General features: G+C 39.4%; 1 non-coding gene across 1 annotated transcript; it reads right to left on the bottom strand.

The window, feature by feature from the left end:
- Positions 1 to 5,035: 5,035 nt before the first annotated feature.
- LOC112700542 (small nucleolar RNA R71) lies at positions 5,036 to 5,143 on the bottom strand. Its single transcript, XR_003153449.1, has one exon. It is a non-coding gene; the product is annotated as a small nucleolar RNA R71 (small nucleolar RNA).
- Between the last annotated feature and the right edge of the window lie 618 nt (positions 5,144 to 5,761).

Genomic DNA, 5,761 nt, shown 5'->3' with positions numbered 1-5,761 from the left:
GATCGACCTCACTCATGTGAGTTATTATTACTTGATGCGATCCGGTACACTTGCCGGTGAGTTTTGTGTTGGATCGTTTTCCACATATCAAGTTTTTGGCGCCGTTGCCAGGGATTGAAATAGATTGACAATGATTAAGTGAAGTGGAGGTTTAGATTAAGCACTTTTTCTTTTCTGTTATTCTAATTCCTACTAACACACTAACTGTTTGAATTTTTGCTTAAACTAACTAAAACTTCATTCTAGCTATAGATTGAAGTTTCATTGGCTTTCTGGGTTTGTGTGTTTATTGTTGTGTGTTTGTATGTCAGGTACAGGAAGATCTTCCCCTATCCTCTCTGAAATTGATCAAAGAACTCTTCGGAGAATAAGAAGAGCTGAAAGAGGGAAGAACGTTATTGGAGAAGAAGAATCTGAGGAGGAATTCCAAGAAATGGAAGGAGATACCAATCAACCAGGAGAAGGAGCCAACAATAACCAACAACAACGAAGAGTCTTGGCTTCATACACATTTGCAAATGCTAGACACTGTGGAAGTAGCATTCTTCCTCCTAATGTCAATGCAAACAATTTTGAACTAAAGCCACAACTCATCACTCTGGTTCAAAATAATTGTTCTTTTGGAGGAGGGCCTCTGGAAGATCCAAATCAACATTTGTCTACCTTCCTGAGAATCTGTGACACGGTGAAAACCAATGGTGTACCTCCTGATAGCTACAAGTTGCTGCTCTTTCCATTCTCTCTCAGAGATAAGGCCACTCAATGGCTAGAGACCTTTCCAAAAGAAAGCATCAACACTTGGGATGACTTGGTGAGCAAGTTTCTTGCCAAATTTTATCCCCCTCAAAGAATCCTAAGGTTGAAGACTGAGGTTCAAACGTTCACTCAATTGGAGGCTGAGAATTTATATGAAGCATGGAAAAGATATAAGGCTCTATTGAGGAAATGTCCACCAGAGATGTTCACTGAGTGGGACAAGTTGCAGAACTTCTATGAAGGACTCACTCTTAAAGCTCAAGAAGCACTTGATCACTGATGAGCGGATAATTTGTACACTTTTTGGCATTGTTTTTAGTATGTTTTTGGTATGATATAGTTAGTTTTTAGTATATTTTTATTAGTTTTTAGTTAAAATTCACTTTTCTGGACTTTACTATGAGTTTGTGTGTTTTTCTGTGATTTCAGGTATTTTCTGGCTGAAATTGAGGGACCTGAGCAAAAATCTGATTCAGAGACTGAAAAGGACTGCAGATGCTGTTGGATTCTGACCTCCCTGCATTCGAAGTGGATTTTCTGGAGCTACAGAAGCCCAATTGGCGCGCTCTCAACGGCGTTAGAAAGTAGACATCCTGGGCTTTCCAGCAATATATGATAGTCCATACTTTGCCCAAGATTTGATGGCCCAAACCGGCGTTCAAAGTCACCCTCAGGAATCCCAGCGTTAAACGCTGGAACTGGCACCCAAATGGGAGTTAAACGCCCAAACTGGCACTAAAGCTGGCGTTTAACTCCAAGAAGAGTCTCTGCACGAAAATGCTTCATTGCTCAGCCCAAGCACACACCAAGTGGGCCCGGAAGTGGATTTTTATGTCATTTACTCATTTCTGTACACCCTAGGCTACTAGTTTTCTATAAGTAGGACCTTTGACTATTGTATTAGGGAGTATTTCGATCTTTGGATCTTTTGATCATGTTTTTATGATTGAACCCTCTTTGGGAGGCTGGCCATTCGGCCATGCCTAGACCTTGTTCTTATGTATTTTCAACGGTGGAGTTTCTACACACCATAGATTAAGGTGTGGAGCTCTGCTGTACCTCGAGTATTAATGCAATTACTATTGTTCTTCCATTCAATTCAGCTTGTTCTTGTTCTAAGATATCACTTGTTCTTCAACTTGATGAATGTGATGATCCGTGACACTCATCATCATTCTCACCCATGAACAAGGTGACTGACAACCACTCTTGTTCTACAAGCGATCATGGCTCTAGTGAATATCTCTTGGATTCCTGATTGCACGATGCATGGTTGATCGCCTGACAACCGAGTGCTCGTCTGACAAACGAGCCAACCATTCCGTGAGATCAGAGTCTTCGTGGTATAGGCGAGAACTGATGGCAGCATTCAAGAGAATCCAGAAGGTCTAACCTTGTCTGTGGTATTCTGAGTAGGATTCAATGATTGAATGACTGTGACGAGCTTCAAACTCCTGAAGGCGGGGCGTTAGTGACAGACGCAAAAGAATCACTGGATTCTATTCCGGCCTGATTGAGAACCGACAGATGAATTCCGCTATGCTGTGACAGAGCATATGCAATCGCTTTCACTGAGAGGATGGGAGGTAGCCACTGACAACGGTGAAACCCTTGCTTAAGCTTGCCATGGAAAGGAGTAAGAAGGATTGGATGAAGACAGTAGGAAAGCAGAGAGACGGAAGGGAAGGCATCTTCATGCGCTTATCTGAAGTTCCTACCAATGAATTACATAAGTATCTCTATCTTTACCTTTGTGTTATTTTCGTTCATCACCATTACCATTTGAGTTTGCCTGACTAAGATTTACAAGATGACCATAGCTTGCTTCAATACTAACAATCTCCGTGGGATCGACCCTTACTCGCGTAAGGTTTATTACTTGGACGACCCAGTGCACTTGCTGGTTAGTTGTGCGAAGTTGTGTAATGCCATGGTATTGAGCTACCAAGTTTTTGGGGTTCATGACCGGGGATTATGAAGAGTTGTGAAAAAGTATTGTTCACAATTTCGCGCACCAAGTTTCTGGCGCCGTTGCCGGGGATTGTTCTAGTTTTGAGCAAGCTTTTGGTAACATCAGTGCCAAGATCCGGCAACAACACCAAGTTTTTGGCGTTATTGCCGGGGATTGTTCTAGTTTGGACAACTGACGGTTCATCTTGTTGCTTAGATTAGGTATTTAATTTTTTTCGAAATTCTTGAAGATGAATTCTAGAGTTTCATGATGATTTGTTGAAATCTGGCTGGCTGAGAAGCCATGTCTAATCTCATTGGACCGAGGTTTCAATTTATCACCACAAGAGCTTGTTGATTTCTTATCAATCTTGCTTTTGGAGCAGTGATCTGCTAAGGCTTGGCTGGCCTTTGGCCATGTCTAGTGTTTTGGACCGAAGCTTTCTTTGAAAGCTTGGCTGGCTGTGAAGCCATGTCTAATTCCTGGACCGAAGTCTTAGACTAGCATTGCACTGATTCCTGGAATTCTCATTAAGAATTTTGATACCTTTTTCCACTTAATTTTCGAAAAACACAAAAAAATTAAAAAAAAAATCATAAAATCCAAAAATTTTCTTGTTCAAGTCCAGTGTCTCATCTTAAGTTTGGTGTCAATTGCATGCATTCATATGTCTTGGTGATCTTCAAGATATTCTTGATGATTTACTTGCTTTGATCTTTGAATTCTATTGACTTGAGTGTTTTGAGTGTCTCATATGCATTTTCATTTTGTTAGTGTCAGTAGTATACAAACTGCTAAGTTTGGTGTTTTGCATGCATTGTTATTTGATTCTTGTTGCATTTTGATTTTTCCTTATTATTAAAAATCCAAAAATGTTTTTTATTTGTGTCTTTTCAAGTCAATAATATAGAGAATTGAAGATTCAGAACATACAGCAGAGGAATTGCACAGAAAAAGCTGGGCGTTCAAAACGCCCAGTGAAGAAGGACAGACTGGCGTTTAAACGCCAGCCAGGGTACCTGGTTGGGCGTTTAACGCCCAAAAGGGTAGTATTTTGGGCGTTAAACACCAGAATGTGCACCATTCTGGGCGTTTAACGCCAGGATGGCACAAGGGGGAAGATTCTGTTTTTCAATGCAAATTTTTTTCAGTTTTCAAAATCTTTTCAAAATCAAATCTTTTTCAAATCAATTTTTCAATCAAATCTTTTTCAAAATCAATTTCTTTCCATTTTCAAAGATACTTACTATTAATTAATGATTTGATTCAACAGTTCAAGTATGTTGCCTTTTCTGTTGAGAAAGGTTTAATATTTGAATCATATCTTTTCTTGTTAGTCAAGTTTTTAATTTTCAAATCAAATCTTTTTAAAATGTTTTTCAAACAATATCTTCTCAATCACATTTTTTTTAAAATCAATCATATCTCCTTAACCACATCTTTTTCAAAATAGTTTTCAATCAAATCTTTTTGATTTCTAATTTCAAAATATTTTTCAAAAATCACTTGATTTCTTTTCCATTTTCATTTTCGAAAATTAAGTAATGTTTTTCAAAAATGTTTTCAAAATTTTTCACTTAATTTTCGAAAATTACTTCCCTCCTTCTCACATCCTTCTATTTATGGACTAACACTATTCCTTAATGCAAAATTCGAACTCCATCTGCTCTGATAAGTTTGAATTTTCTACTTCTGTCTTCTACTCTTCTTTTCCTCTGACACCTAAAGGAATCTCTATACTGTGACATAGAGGATTCCACATTTTCTTGTTCTCTTCTCTTTCTTATGAGCAGGAGCAAAGACAAAGGCATTCTTGTTGAGGCTGATCCTGAACCTGAAAGGACCTTGAAGAGAAAGCTCAGAGAAGCCAAAGCACAACTCTCTTTAGAGCACCTGACCGAATTCTTCAAAGGAGAAGAACTCATGGCAGCCGAAAACAACAACAATGCCAACAATGCAAGGAAGGTGCTGGGTGACTTTACTGTACCTACTCCCGACTTCTATGGGAGAAGCATCTCTATCCCTGCCATTGGAGCAAACAACTTTGAGCTTAAGCCTCAATTAGTTTCTCTAATGCAACAGAATTGCAAGTTCCATGGACTTCCATTGGAAGATCCTCATCAGTTCTTAGCTGAATTCTTGCAAATCTGTGACACTGTCAAGACTAATGGGGTTGACCCTGAGGTCTACAGACTAATGCTATTCCCTTTTGCTGTAAGAGACAGAGCTAGAACATGGTTGGACTCACAACCTAAAGAAAGCCTGGACTCTTGGGAAAAGCTAGTCAATGCCTTCTTGGCAAAGTTCTTTCCACCTCAAAAATTGAGTAAGCTTAGAGTGGAAGTCCAAACCTTCAGACAGAAGGAAGGAGAATCCCTCTATGAAGCTTGGGAAAGATACAAACAATTAATCAGAAAGTGTCCTTCTGACATGCTTTCTGAATGGAGCATCATAGGTATTTTCTATGATGGTCTCTCTGAACTGTCCAAGATGTCTTTGGATAGTTCTTCTGGAGGATCTCTTTATCTGAAGAAGACGCCTACTGAGGCTCAAGAACTGATTGAAATGGTTGCAAATAACCAATTCATGTACACTTCTGAAAGAAATCCTGTGAACAATGGGACTAGTCAGAAGAAAGGAGTTCTTGAGATTGACACTCTGAATGCCATATTGGCTCAGAAAAAAATATTGACTCAACAAGTCAATATGATTTCTCAAAGTCTGTCTGGAATTCCAAATGCACCAAGCAGTACTAAGGAAGCTTCATCTGAGGAAGAAGCTTATGATCCCGAGAACCCTTCAATGGAAGAGGTGAATTACATGGGAGAACCCTATGGAAACACCTATAATCCTTCATGGAGGAATCATCCAAATCTTTCATGGAAGGATCAACAGAGACCTCAACAAGGTTTCAATAACAATAATGGTGGAAGAAACAGGTTTAGCAATAGCAAGCCTTTTCCATCATCTTCTCAGCAACAGACAGAGAGCTCTAAGCAGAATACCTCTGACTTAGCAACCATGGTCTCTGATCTAATCAAAACCACTCAAAGT

This window comes from Arachis hypogaea, chromosome 6 (genome assembly GCF_003086295.3).
Source record: "Arachis hypogaea cultivar Tifrunner chromosome 6, arahy.Tifrunner.gnm2.J5K5, whole genome shotgun sequence".
NCBI lineage: Eukaryota > Viridiplantae > Streptophyta > Magnoliopsida > Fabales > Fabaceae > Arachis > Arachis hypogaea.
The sequence above is the reverse complement of the archived record's forward strand: the minus strand, read 5'-3'. Positions and strand labels throughout refer to the sequence as shown.